This window comes from Phocoena phocoena, chromosome 14 (genome assembly GCF_963924675.1).
Source record: "Phocoena phocoena chromosome 14, mPhoPho1.1, whole genome shotgun sequence".
Taxonomy (NCBI): domain Eukaryota; kingdom Metazoa; phylum Chordata; class Mammalia; order Artiodactyla; family Phocoenidae; genus Phocoena; species Phocoena phocoena.
Window position 1 is genome coordinate 87614663 of NC_089232.1, and position 15506 is coordinate 87630168.

The window sequence follows — 15506 nt, forward strand, 5'->3', positions numbered from 1 at the left end:
GATGGAAGATCAAAAAATTAGGCCCATAGACACCAACACAAATGGAAACTCATGAAAAAGATCTTATACAATATATCCAACATTGGTATTTTCCTTATTTGATTGAATAACCTGTCACTTTACCCAGGAGATATCATTACTTTAATAAACTGAAATTTATGATATTCATAATCTCTTTATTGAATTCATATAAAATTATTAAAAAGTAATACAGCATAACTCATCCTTTTCTTTAAAATACATGTATTCAGTGTTTATACCCTTCAGATGAAGGGGAATGTTCTGAGCTTGAAATGAATATCATCACCCCCTACCTCACATTATGCATATACCAACTGAGGAATTGAGAAACTTCCTTAATAAAGACCATGGCAGGTTGCAGAGACTGAGTTATGAGTTCTAATAACCACCATTTCAAATATTTGCATATTCAACTTGTTCAGAAGTTATGGATTCGTTTACCTTTTATTCTTAATGGAAAACTGATCTGAAAGCATGATAACAGGACTTCCCTTCCCTGTTCGAGATTGTTTTAGGCTTAGGTGGAAGGAAGTGAAGCTCAGAGGCAAGGATGCTGGTGGTCACGGCAGGGAATATTCCAGGCTGCCGACGGGCAGTAGGCTGTGTCCTCTTCAGCCCAGCCTCGCTCCAGCCCCCTGTGAGCTGACAGCTGCCCGAGTCAGATGCCTCGAAACTCACCCTGGGCTTCCCTCTGACCCCTGTCCCCTGATCACCAACCCGGTTAACGCTGGCACCATGGTCCTTCCTCCAGCCTCATGGCCAGGGCCCAGTCAGCGGCTTCAGTCCCCGCTGGGGAACGGCCTGTGGTGTCTTCTTGTTTTCACTCCTCTCCATTTAATCCAGCTGTCCACACAGTTGCCAGGTCTTTAAAGTTAAGTTCCAGGGATAAATCTGGTCATACCGCATCCCAACTGGAAAACATCCAATGATGCTCTGCTGGCCCCTGCTGATCCTTTGTCAGCTGGCCCCAGCCTAGCTTGGTTAGTCCAAACTTTATCCATCCGTTTGGTACACGGGCCCATTGGAGGAAGGTGCATTGAGTTGGCCAAAAAGTTCGTTCGGCTAAGGAATGCATTGTTCAATAAAGTTCTTGGTGAAAATGAAAAGTGTGTCTTTTATTTTTACTTAACCAAATGAACTTTTTGGCCAACCCAATTTGACTCTAATGTGTTCATATTTTGTAAGTTTTTAAGTAATTTGAATTTTCAACAAATATTATACAGTTGGAATGGCTTCTCTTCTTCAAAGAGAATACTGTATGTACAGGAAATAGAATTAAAACAAGGACAGGTTTTAATTACATGTTTAAAGATTATCGTGTATGCACATGGATTTAGGAGGTAATAATTTATTACCAATAAAATGATATAAAACTTTAAAAGATTTTTATATTATGTGACAACTGGGTTCTTAACAGGTGCACATACTTTTTATGCCAAGCTGCCGCATGGTTTGTACACGTTACTTTGGATAGAAACCCGCTTTCTATACCTGACAGTGTTCTTTTCTGTTGTCTTACAGGGGTGGGTTATTGTCCCAGAGACGCTCAATTAACATTTGGGGAGTTAGATTGCCAAGTTTTCCTTTTAAAATTCTCATACACATTCTTTATTCAGTTAGCACCAGCACTTCATTTGTTCTCTTTTCCTGTAGCAATCTTGGAGTAATCATTAAAATACTTTGTACAGTGGAAAGGAGAGGTCCTCGGCCCTGTGGGATGTAATTCAGTTGTTAATAAATGGTTCTGTGAGGATAGAAATGGTTCTGCTAGATTCTATCCATTGTGGGTGCAAAGCCCTGCATGTAAAATTGCATTATGATTGTTTTTATTAGAAACGAGAATAATTTAAATGGGAGACTGAAGCCTCACTTGGCAGATTTCGACCACGGAATCTAAAGTTCTCACGTGCGGAGTGACCAGTTAAGGTCCACATGCCCTTGGGGTCAGGAGAGCGATGCTCAGAGGTCAAAGAGACCAAGGCTGCCTTCCGTGGGTTCACGAGGCCGGATCCTGAGTGAATGCCATAGTGGGTGTTCAGTGGTCAGCGCGGTGCCTGGAACCTGGAAGCGTTCACCGAACATCAGCAATTTTATACCTAATTTCTCTTTCTAGTTCATGTGGAAGGAAAACATATTTTCACTAAATTACAAAACCTCCACCTAATCAGTCTACAAGTTGACAAGGGGATTTGAGGGTCATTTTCTTTTCTTGAATATTTGAGTTATGAGATCACTTCTGCCTTGTCCTTTCTATGTGAAGTGGCTTTGGGCCTGAAAGTACTTAAATAATCATTTCATTTGCCATATGTAGATAAAGATGTTGGTTCCACCCACAATTTTTAATCCTGTAATAGTTTCCAGATAAATTTTGAATAACATATATTATTCCATATAATAATCAAAGCAGATCCCATTTAGCACCAAAGATGCATCTTGAGAGGTTTCTGATGCTGTCAAAGCCACAGCCTCCAAGCCAGTCTCATGTGGATTTATAGTTATAAATGGACCCTTAGGACTCTGACCTCAGGTTGGTGCTGAGGAATCTATATAGATTTGACATTGCAATTTAAAATATAAATTAATTCCTAATCAAAAATAACTTTTAGGGCTTCCCTGGTGGGGAAGAGTGGTAGAGAGTCCATCTGCCGATGCAGGGGACACGGGTTCGTGCCCCGGTCCGGGAGGATCCCACATGCCGCGGAGCGGCTGGGCCCGTGAGCCATGGCTGCTGAGCCTGCGCGTCCGGAGCCTGTGCTCCGCAACGGGAGGGGCCACAACAGTGAGAGGCCCGCGTACCGCAAAAAGAAAAAAAAATAACTTTTATATAGGGATAAAATAGGCATTACTTTTGTTAGAAAAAAAGAGACTTGTCAGGGTTAAACAAAAAGGAGGCATTTTCACCTGTGCTTCCGGGAATCCCTTAACAGTGATCCCGTAACAACTGCGGCGCTGTGCTGACGTGTGCTCATTTCCCAGGTGAGCATGAAACAACGCTATGCAGACAGCATCAGGGCACATCCCTACCAGCATTTGGTGCCTAAAACCGTCCTGGGAAGCAAGCAGAGCTTGAAGGCTTTGAATGTCCGGCAGCAGGAAAGCCAGGACTGGAGTTAAGATTTCTGAATGCTTAACCCTGTGTCCTTTCCCCCATATCACCCGGCCTCACAAAATACAGAGTCAATACAAATGTGTGTAAATCTTTTTCCTAAATTAAATTATATGTTCAAATTGATTTTTTTATTTCAGAGATGATTTATCTTAGTGCATGTTTGTTCTGTACTATTGGAGTCATTATTTCAGCTGTGTTGCCCTTTCTGTCTTCCCAGCCACTTTTGTAAGCATTCAGGGTCTGTAAGTAAAGGAAAAAGATCGGGTTTAAAGAATCATCTCAAGTCCAACTTCCTCTCTTTAATCAGTCTTTATCAGGGTTTCTTAAATAGGGACATACCTATAATTAATATGATCAGTAATAAGATAATGATAATAACAATTAAATATAATTAATTACAATATATGTTAATATGACGTACATTAACATAGGTAATACTAAGCAGTATTATATTATATATTAGAGGTATGTATAATACCAATACATACAATGCATTATATAAATATTTATACACAATAATTGTGTATAGTAATGCATTATAGAACATTAATATAGGACATGTAATATCAACATACTATCAACAGCATATTAAATAATGAATAGTTAATTACAATAATAAATTAGTGTTTCTGAAAAATATCAATATGATTAATAATAATACGGATAATGATTAGTGTGGTACTCTCTCTTTGAAAAGTCAAATGGAACTTTTCCACCTTATTTCATACACCCTCTCAGAATCCTTGTCAAGTTCCTGGCTGGGGTGGGAATGGTTACAATGGGACAAACCAAAATACAAAGGCTTCTCTTAGGGCGTGTCTCGTGGACGAACCTGACCTCGAACCTGCGTCTCCATCACTGAGAGCGCAGAGCCTGACGCCAGCCCTTGCGCCTGCGCAGTGCGGCTCAGCACGCCAGCCTGCTTCTCCTGGGTGGTCTCATGCCTGCTTTGAAGGAAACGACCTCACCATTTACTTTTGAACACCAATTGCTAGACCTTAACAATACTGAATGCCTTGCTTTTTATAATCCATTTGAGCGTTCCATTAATCCCATCTCGCCACCCTGCCGCACCCATGTCAGACTAAATAGCTTTCGGTTTGCTTTCCCAATTCAAGTGCCCAAAGCTGGTGCCTTCACGTTTTCTTTGGACTGAGAAAGTTTGCACATGAGTTATTTTTCCTCTGGCTGGTTAAATTCTGCCGAAATAGTGCAAATCAGCCGTCAAAGTTTTTTTTTTTTTTTTAAACAGCAGCATTCAACGAAAACCAAAAGAAATAACAGAAAACAGGAATACTACTGGCAGGTTTACCTCTAACGGCAAGTAGTATCTTCTGCTAGAACAAAACACTCATTTCAAATCCTGAACAATTAGACAACTTTAGGAAGGGAAAGTACTTATTTTAGTCTGGCTCATGGCATTAATGAGACATTAGGTACAAGGACTTGGGGGGGTGGGAGTAGAATAAAGTATGTATTTGTCATGTGTAAACATGTGCGTGTGTGTGTGTATGTTTGATCCCAGGATAACACATGTATCCAACACACTTATTTAGAATGATTTATTTTTTAATTTAATTTAATTTTTTTAACATCTTTATTGGAGTATAATTGCTTTACAATTGTGTGCTAGTCTCTGCTTTATAACAAAGTGAACCAGCTATACATATACATATATCCCCATATCTCCTCCCTCTTGTGTCTCCCTCCCTCCCACCCTCTCACCCTCCCTACCCCACCTCTCTAGGTGGTCGCAAAGCACCGAGCTGATCTCCCTGTGCTATGCGGCTGCTTCCACTAGCTATCTATTTTACATTTGGTAGTGTATATATGTCCATGCCACTCTCTCACTTCGTTCCAGCTTACCCTTCCCCTTCCCCGTCTCCTCAAGTCCATTCTCTATGTCTGCATCTTTAGTCCTGTCCTGCCCCTGTGTTCTTCAGAACCTTTTTTTTTTTTTTAGATTCCATATATATGTGTCAGCATACAGTATTTGTTTTTCTCTTTCTGACTTACTTCACTCTGTATGACAGACTCTAGGTCCATCTGCCTCACTACAGATAACTCAATTTTGTTTCTTTTTATGGCTGAGTAATATTCCATTGTATATATGTGCCACATCTTCTTTATCCATTCATCTGTCGATGGACACTTAGGTTGCTTCCATCTCCTGGCTATTGTAAATAGAGCTGCAATGAACATTTCGGTTCATGACTCTTTTTTTTTTTTTTTAAACGGGATTCATATGACAAAGTAAGCTTTACTGAGGAAATGGCAGCAAGGCAGTGGTTTCTTTTTTTTTTTTTAATAAATTTATTTATTTATATTTTTGGCTGTGTTGGGTCTTGGCTTCTCTGTGAGGACTTTCCCCAGTTGCGGCGAGCTGGGGCCACTCTTCATCGCGGTGCGCGGGCCTCTCACTGTCACGGCCTCTCCTGTTGCGGAGCACGGGCCAGAACTTGTAAGTGCCCTGCGCTCGCTGCTCCAGAAAATGAGAGCCAAGGGAGGCTCCAACTGGAGCATAAACGCTCGGGAAAAGCTAGCACAGGCCCACAGCGAAGGAAGATGTCGCAGAGAAAAGAGAACCAGAGGTCACTCCACATACGGAAAGGTGGACAGGGAACAGGTTGCTTTATTGTCATCTTCCCACCCAAAGCCTTGGCTCTAAGCTTGGCACGCATGCCCCTCGATGACCTGTTGCACAAACGCCAAGCTCATCCACCTTCACCCATATACTCCACCGTAATCACTCCCTGGTTCTTTGTCACCCTCGCTGCTCCAAGTGTGGCTACTGGGGACAGCATCCCACCGCAGAAAAGCCGACCCTGGGGTCGCACCTCAGACTCACTGAAACAGTCTGCTTTCACAAGACCCGGGTGATGTGTATTCACAGTGACATTTAGGAAGTGCTCTGGAGAACGTCCTTAAACCCGGGGGCATGTGCACCTGCTCCAGCCCCAGGGCTGGGACCGCTGTCTCCTCTGGCAAAACCTCTGTGGGTCTCCGGCCAGCTTGCATGTGTCTGGGACCCTCAGAGCCACGGAACCAGTGTCATGGGCTGGCCGTCATTCTGGTCCAGGGCTCTGATCCACTAGATGAGGGAAACGAGGCCAAGGGGCTTGGATGAGGTCCCAAAGTGGGGATCCAGGAGGGGGAAGCCTTCCAACCTCCTGATTCTAGTTTACGCTGGGCTCACGGTCATGAACAAGGCTCAGGAGAGGGTGTGAGAAGACCCATAGAGAACAAACTAGTGGTTACTGGTGGGGAGAGGGAAGGGAGGAGGGGCAGTATAAGGGTAGCGTATTAAAGAAAAGCGTTATTGTGGGATTATATGAAATCACGTATGTGAAACTTGAAAACTGTGAAGCACTATAGAATTTAAAGAATCTTCCCTTCAATAAAAAAAAAGTTACCAAAAAAAAAAAACCCACCTGTAAAGGTGACTAGATAGATAAATCCAACAGTTGGCATAGATATACTCTGTTACCATTTTCTTCTCCTAATTCACTTGAAAAAGAGCTTCACAAAAAGCATAATTTTAAAACTGTGTTGATTATTTTGGGTATTTTGAGTCCCTGGCATTTCCATATGAATTTTAGTATTAGTTTGTCAGTTCTGCAGAAAAGCTAACTGGAATTTTGATATGAATTACTTTAAATGGTGAGTTGAAGGGAAGGACCCAAGAAAAAGTGTGCAGGAGCTGGAGATGTGGAAGAGAAGCACGTGTTGGCGGAGGGAGGTCTGCTGGAGGGTGGCTCAGAGGACGCGAGTTCCGCCCAGGACAGGAGGAGAGAGAGGGACAGACGTGGGAGTGAGTCGGCTGAGGTGACGCAGGGCACACCAGCAGCGCGAGCGGCAGTCCCCTCTTCCCTTCACAAATGCCATCCGGCCCAAGCGGGGCATCCCATCTCCCTCCAGGCACCACACACACAACCGCGAACAAAACAAAAACCGCTCCCTCCTGGAGCTTATGTTCTACTGATGGGGGGCTGAGGAGGGGGTAGGAAGGAGGTGGGTGAAGACAGGCACATTTTAAAACGAAGTAGCGAATGCTCAGCATCATTAATCATTAGAGAAATGCAAATCAAAACTACAATGCAGTATCGCCTCACACCGGTCAGAATGGCCATCATCAAAAATCTACGAACAATAAATGCTGGAGAGGGTGTGGAGAGAAGGGAACCCTCCTGCACTGTTGGTGGGAATGTAAACACTGACACAGCCACTGTGGAGAACAATATGGAGGTTCCTTAAAAAACTAAAAATAGAACTACCATATACTTGTAGTGAGGTGGATGGACCTAGAGTCCTTCATACAGAGTGAAGTAAGTCAGAAAGAGAAAAGCAAATACCGTATGCTAACACATATACATTCAATCTGAGAGAAAAAAAATGGCTCTGAAGAACCTAAGGGCAGGAGAGGAACAAAGATGCAGATGTAGAGAATGGACTTGAGGACACGGGGAGGGGGAAGGGTAAGCTGGGACGAAGTGAGAGAGTGGCATGGACATATATACGCTACCAAATGTAAAATAGATAGCTAATGGGAAGCAGCCGCATAGCACAAGGAGATCAGCTCGGTGCTTTGTGACCACCTAGAGGGGTGGGATACGGAGGGTGGGAGGGAGGGAGACACAAGAGGGAAAAGACATGGGGATATATGTAGATGTATAACTGATTCACTTTGTTATAAAGCAGAAACTAACACACCATTTTAAAGCAGTTATACTCCAATAAAAATGTTAAACAAACAAACAAAGTAGCTTCTATAATATGTTAGAAGGTGAAATGTTACATGTAAAATAAATGAGCAGGTAAAAATAAATGACCCGGATGTGGGTCATTTTGGAATTTTGGAAAAGGTGGTCTGGATGGGACTTTCTGGGCAGGTGCCTTTTGCGTCAAGTCCTGCAGGTTATGAGGCTGAGCTCTGGGCTGTTCTGTGCCCCTGCAGAGGTTGGAGGAGACGTCATTCTGGGCAAGGAAACCCCCGCTCTGAACTGTGTGTGTCTGGGGTGGGCACCCTTGCTGCTGTTGGCTGTAACCCAGGCTCCCTTGCCTGGAGTGTCATCCTGCCCCAAACCCCATCTATCTAACTAGCTAGCTCTCTTCCTGCAAGACTCAGGAGGACAGGCAGGTCTCCCAAGAAGCCTTCCCACCCCTTCTCAGGGGGATCTGCACTGGAGGCCCTTCTGTGCTCCACTCACCACCCACTGTCAACGTCATCTGCACCTGGATCAGTGCGGCAAACATTTGGGGTGGGGATTCTGTAGGAAACTGTGGGATAGACAGATAAGAGAGACAGAGAGGAAGGAGAAGGAAGGGAAAGAGGCGGGGGAGAGAGGGAAGTTTTGAGAGAAGGAGCCTGTCGGTGACCTGTGAGATCACAAACCGTGGGGAAGGAGTATAACAGGGAACCGGGTGTGATGGGAACCCATCTTCCTGACTCACACCATCCCAATCCATGCTCCAGAGATTGATCCACCTTTCCAAATAATACCTCTGATGCTTTCTGTCTCCTGCTCAAGAATCTTCAGTGGCTCCCCTTCGCCTCCAGACCAAATTAAAAGTGCTCAACCCCAAAGCGAGACTTCCGTAATTCGGCAAAGCTCACCTCTGACAACGACTCCGGCTCAGGTCACGCTGGGTACTGACTGATTTCACTTTCCACGGCCGGGACTCTTGCTCTCACTTCTCCCACCTCCACCCCCGCCCCCACCCCCGCAATGTCCCCTGAGCCGACCCTGAAACCCTATCCCTCCTCTTGACCAAGTTCAAATAACTGATGCTTCCTAAGCCTCTGGGAGCCCGTCCTTCTTCCCAGCCCCACTCCACGTTTCTCTAACCTCGTCCTGGCCCTCGTCCGACTCAAATGCAGCCTACGTATCCCTGATCAGTCACAAGATCCAGAGCGATGAGCACACTTCACTCACCTTTGTTCTCCTTCGAGGCTCAGCATAGTATCAGATATTCGATAAGCGCTTTGTACATGAATGAATGAACCAACGTGATTCAAGGGAGACAGACTGGTGGATTCGCAGAGACGGCACAGAATTAGAATTAGGAAGACATGGCTCATGGCTCTCCCTTCCTTGAACAGTCACTTAATCAGTTCTAAGAAGCAGCCCCTCTCGCATAAAGTGTAGTCTCTGTAATATATATTCTCTAAGGTTCTAGTCTTCGAACATTTTCAAATTCACATGCAGCAAATACTCCAGATAATTGGAAGTTGGTCTCACAACAACCTATTTCAACATTTTTTACAAGGTGGGTTTAATCACTCTGAATTACAGGAAGAAAATGAATATGACTCCATAGATGTATAAAATCTATGAGGCCAGGAAATCCCCAAAGCATGTGACAATCCCAGGATTCGTATATTCTGATCATCAAATCATGACGATAGCACCCAGACACAGAAGTACCCAAAGCACAGAGAGCAATATTGTCCACGTCCAGGGGGTGGGAAACGACATGCAGCCTGACATTCCATTTCCAGGCAGTGTGCCATTTATCACAAGCCAGCACGTGACCCTAGGGTGCACCTCACTGGGGGGCCGGGGGATGGACGGGGAGGGATGCTTGAGGGTCACGCTTCTGCTACATCTGTGAGGTTTCCCAGAAGCCTGGGCTCAGCCACCCCTGGAAGCAACAGAGGCTAAGGCTGCCATCAGGAGCTTGCAGACCTTCCAAAGCAAGCCGGAAAGCGGAGAGCGGCATAATGATCAGCCTGCAGAGGGGATGCTGGTCCCCCTTCCAGCCTGCCAGCTGCAGGGACCGTCATCTACTCAGGACAAATGAGGGGCTAAGACAGAAGGCGTGAGAGATTCTGGGGAACCTAATGAGGAAAGGATAAATCATAGGAGGAACCTCGTGCGTTCATTTCCCAGGCAGTAACTACCAGCACCAGGCTCCTCCTGCACACCCAAAGGAGAGAGAATAAACCCACGCTCTCTGTCAGCCAGCAGACAGTCTCCATACTCTGTGACGGGAGGAAATAGGTTCCCTTGGGAAATTAAACCAGCCATTTTGGTGAATCTTCAGGAGAACATGCAATTAAAATTACCTTTTTTTGAAATGAAGTTTCCATCTCTGTGCTCTGCAGCTGGCAGCTGGAAAAACCCTGGAGGCAGATGTACCTCCTTTTCCAGTCATTTCGTAACCGGGGAATCATAGCCCTCAGTGGGAAGGAGAAAGCCTGTATGGTTTCTCTCTCCATTAAGACCCTTTGCTTGGCTTAAAAAACAAGCAAAAGTGATCACATCACTACATTAAAGGAACAGCTATTAGCAAACTCTTATTTTCCCAGGATGGAGATCAGCGGAAACTCTTGAAAATAAGCATTCCAACATTTCCGAGATACCATCTAAAGATTTGCAATCCTGAGGGAGTTCCAGAGAACAGCAATTACAGTGAATGTCCCATTCACCGAATTTTAAAGTTGGCAGTTAAATGACAAAAGCCCAGGAATTCCGATATGATTAAAATCTTGATGGCTGTCAGAGCAGGAGGGAAAATATGAATAAGGATAAAAATGGAACTGTTTCTGCTCTGTTTAAAATCTTATTTACTCTTACAATTGCTTCTCTTTCTCCATCTTTCTCTTTTTCATTCTCCTTGCAAATTTTACAATTTACATTAATTTTTATCAAATTTTAGCAAAATTTTAGAAGTTAGCATAACCAACAAAGGAGGTGGTTTCCATTCATACGTTGTTTGAAATGACCATTAGCTGCTTTAAATTGTTTGAGGATTATACTACAAAGTTATAATTCTCATGTGTACCCTAGTTTTTTAATTCATTCATTTTGATTCTGATACTATGTACTTGCACAATTGCTATCATTAAGTCTAATTACATAATTAGCATAACATGTGTGATCATGTAATTAGAATGTGCAAGGACATAATTACAATGTGTAATGGCATCAGGGTGTAAATATCCTTCTGAAATGTCAGGAAGAAATATCCCCTGTTTGCTCAAGAGGTAGTTTTTAAAGTTCAGTTTCACATATTTTTTTTTCCCAGGTTGGAAATTCAAATATTATTTGAATCAAGCACTTCAATTATGCTTAAGGAAATAAAAAGCTCTATTTTCTCTTCTTTTTATATCTTTTCTAACTGAAGTTCAAGGTAAGAAACTTTGCAATATATCAAAATTATTCAACTGATCATCCCACATTATTTCAGTTGAGAAAATAAAATGATTAGAAATCCTAGAAAAATGAACCAATCCTTAAAACGTAAACACTGGGCCTAGCAAATTTCTATCTAAAAATGTAATATTTCTTTTAATCACTAGTCATGTAATAACTGCATGCCAGGCATGGTCTGGATGCGTCACAGTTTTCTCAAAGCCCAAAATATACGATCAAACAACTTATTATTTTCTCCCAAACCTGCTCTTTCCCCTGCATTACCTATCTCACTGGTTCTTAGACTTTTGCTTGCATCAGAATCACCTTGAGGACTTGTTAAAACAAATCTCTGTGTCCCCTCCCCAAAGTGTCTGATTAGGTAGCCCTGGAGTGGACCAGAGCATTGGCATTTCCAGCAGGTGCTCAGTGACCCTGTTGCCACTGGTCCAAGGACCACACTCGAGAACCCTTGTCTTATCCATCATCTTATCCATCAACAAGCTTCCCAAGCAAGAAGCTTCGAGGTCATTCTTGACTACACTTTGTCGCTCACCCACCATGTGCTCGCTTGGTCACCAAGTCCTATGGATGCTAACCCAGGAAAGTACATCCTGAGTCACCTCTCGACCCTTCTCTCCATCTCCACTGACCCTGGCTTAATTCAGCCATCATGTGCTTTTACCTAGAGGTCCTCATGCTCTCATTCCTTCCCCCTCAAACCCACACTGACACCAACTTGATGACACTTCATCACTCCCTTTTTAAAAATGTGCGCTGGTCCCTCATGGTCCAAAGGATAGTTATACTTTCTTAGCCTGGCCTGAGAGGCCCTTCCGTCTTGGACACCAGCTTCTCTTACCACCCTACTGTGTTCCAGCCGCGTTACAACACAGCATCCCCTACATACATCACTCCTCTGCTCCTTTGCTAATGCTGCTTCCTTTGTGCAGGTTGGAGATCTAGGTGGACCCTGACCTATCACTAGAAACTAAGAGATGAGCAGATCAGCATCACTCCAGGGATGTAGAAGCCTTGATTCCAAACAAGTCCTTGGCTGAGTCAAGGCATGGAGACAAAATGAATAAATGTGGTGAAAGCAGTGGGGGCTGATTAAGGGAAGGGAAGGAAGGGAGGGCAGTTCTTTTCACCACCGCTGTGTGCCAGGAGCTTTACCCATGACTCCACTGGGACTTCACGAGCCTCTGTTTTGTAAGTTGCATTTGCTACAAGAGAAAATTGAAAGCTGAAGAAAACGATGCAACTTGTTTAAGGTCAAATCCTTAATAAGTGGCACAATCAAGTTTGAAATTCATATCCTTATAGCAAATACATTGCCTGCGTCTGCAACTCAGTTATTTAGCAAATTTCCACTGTGAGTGAACTCATAGTCCACAGAAAAAACACACTCAAACAGTGCCGAGGTGCCAACTGGTGTGGACCAGGGAAGCAGTCTCTGGGGGACCTGTCACAGGGCGCTGTCTCATGCCCTGCCCTTGTGCAAGTTGTAAGTCCTACAAAGACACAGAGCCTGTGGTTCAAAGAGCTTGGAGTGTCTGCTAAAAAACTCATGGGAGGGCTTCGCTGGTGGTGCAGTGGTTGAGAGTCCACCTGCCGATGCTGGGGACACGGGTTCATGCCCCGGTCTGGGAAGATCCCACATGCCGCAGAGCGGCTGGGCCCGTGAGCCATGGCCGCTGAGCCTGCGCGTCCGGAGCCTGTGCTCCACAACGGGAGAGGCCACAACAGTGAGAGGCCCGCATACCGCAAAAAAAAAAAAAAAAAAAACTCATGGGATTTCCAAACACAGTATCAAGCTGGAACAAGGACAAATGACATAGCACATTTAGTTCCAACATCACAGGACAACGTGCAGGATTAGAAGAAATTTGGTGTCGACAGCATTTAATTTGTGAAAGACCTAGGGATTTCTCTCAACTGTAAATTTGGCAAGAGCCAGCAGCATGACATGACTCCTAAAAAAATAAATAAAAATAAAGTTGTGCTTGTTTTCAAGATGACACTGAGTTCAATCTTTAAAATGGCTATTCACCAAGGCAAAAAATTTTTTTTATGATAAAGACTTATCCATACTCAACCCTAAGAGAAACATGCCCATAGTTTAGAAAGGAAAGAAGACATCGGGTGATGAAGAGGGTTAAAGCCATGAATCTGCTGGGCTGTCCATCCAGACACATGAAAAAGCAGGTACCAAACAGGCACCAGCACTGCCTGACATGAACTGAAGGGCCAGAACCAACGTGGATGCTTTGGCTCCTGGGATGGGGCTGCTTCACTCTGGAAACAAAAGGAGAAAAGGCTGCAAGTACTGCCTGTGGCTGTAATTTACATGATAATTCATACCTGAGAGGTGAAAGGGAGAATAGATACAGCTGAGGCATGAGGTCCTGAGCCATGTACCTGGTTCATTCAATGATTGCTCTGACTACAACATGAAGCTGGCCACTTTCTGTGTCCCTTCAGTTCTAATGTCTGATTAGAAAGAACCACAAAACATCTAGGGAGGGGTAAGCACAGATGGAGATGGGGAAAGAGACAGTAGGAAACTAGAATTTCAAGACAAAAAACAAAACAAAAGAATACTAAGAAAGATAGCCACAAATATCAATACTCAGGCTGTGAGTATTGTAAACAAAATGCAAATAAAAGCGCAATACAAAAGAGAATGTAAAATAAGTATATTTGAGATCCTGAGGAAGTAAAGGAAGGCATAACAGCCATAAAAGTAGAATAAGAATTTAAGAAACAACTAAGATAAAAACAAGCAGATATGAAAAAGAACCAACTGGAAATATTGAGAATGTAAAACATATTCATTAAAATAAAATTTTGTGAAAGTAGCATACCCTCTAGACTGGATATGTCAGAGAAATAACCAGTAAAAGTTAAAGCTACCTTTGAGTAATTCACCTAAATATGGGATAAAAAAAATGAAAGCACAATTAGGAGATGTGGATGAAAGTTTAAAGGGTTCCAAAACTCATCTGATAAGAAGTTTCGGAAGAAGAAATAAGACAGAATCTGCAAGAAGGATATTTGAAAAGACAAAAGCAAGTGCTTTTTTTTTTCAGAATCGAAGATGAGAATCTTCAGATTGAAAAACCACCAGCTATTGAGCATTATAAGATAAAATAAATTCATATCAAGGTATATTCAAGTGAAACCTCAGAAAATTAAGGGTGAGAAAATCATGAAATCTTCCAGGGAAGACAGGCTGCCTTCCAAACAATGACAATCAGATTGTCAGCAGAAATGTCATCAGTAAAAAATAGATGCCTAAAATCTTCAGAGGGTTGAGGGAAAATAGTTTCAACATAAAATTCTATAACTAGTTAAACTATTTTTAATATAAAGAGCAAAAAAAGGCACTTTCAGTATGCAGAAGTCAAGATGAGTGGCTACTTACACATTCTTGCTGAAAGATTTCCTAAACAGACATTTAACGAGAAGAAAAGTGGACACAGAGGGAGGAAGTGGGATATAAGATACCACGGTGAGTGCATGGCTTGGAAGAGTATATTAGTATCCATTTAATTATTAGATGAAAACCAATCATTTAAAAACTAAATTTTGTGTTAAGAATATGGAACAACTTACAAATAACAGCAACAAAGAAGATGGGAAAATATATTTGATAGATAAATCAGGCTAAGAGGTTTTAAAAATTAAGTATGCTGTTAAAATGCAAAGGTACCCTAAAAAGATAGAAATACAGCTGATAGGTTTTAAGAAAATAAATAAAATAAAAATAATTGTTTAAAAACTATAGCAATAAAAAATTAGCAAAGGAGAGAAAAATTACAATAGTTTGGTTAAAATATATTTATGTAAAATAAGATGTTAGAAGTAATTAATTTGTCATTAATCATAAAAAATTCAAATTTTTAATTGGATCAACTTGGATTTACTTTATAACTCAGGACTAAGATGTTTACAAAAGACACAAAGATAATAAACCCACAAAAAAGGAAGAAAATGTAGGAAATGGATGAAGATTAACCAGGCAAATAATATACCAAGAGAAAGCCCATGTAGTAAAATTAAGCATCAAAATTAAAATTTAAGTAAAAAATCATGGAAAGTCATGAAAAAAACATGATAAAACAATAGAACAATAAGATATAGCAATTATGCCCCTAACAGCAACTTCAAAATATATCAAGGAAAAACTGACAGAATTACAAAGAATAACAAAAAAAAAATAATCATGACAAAATTTG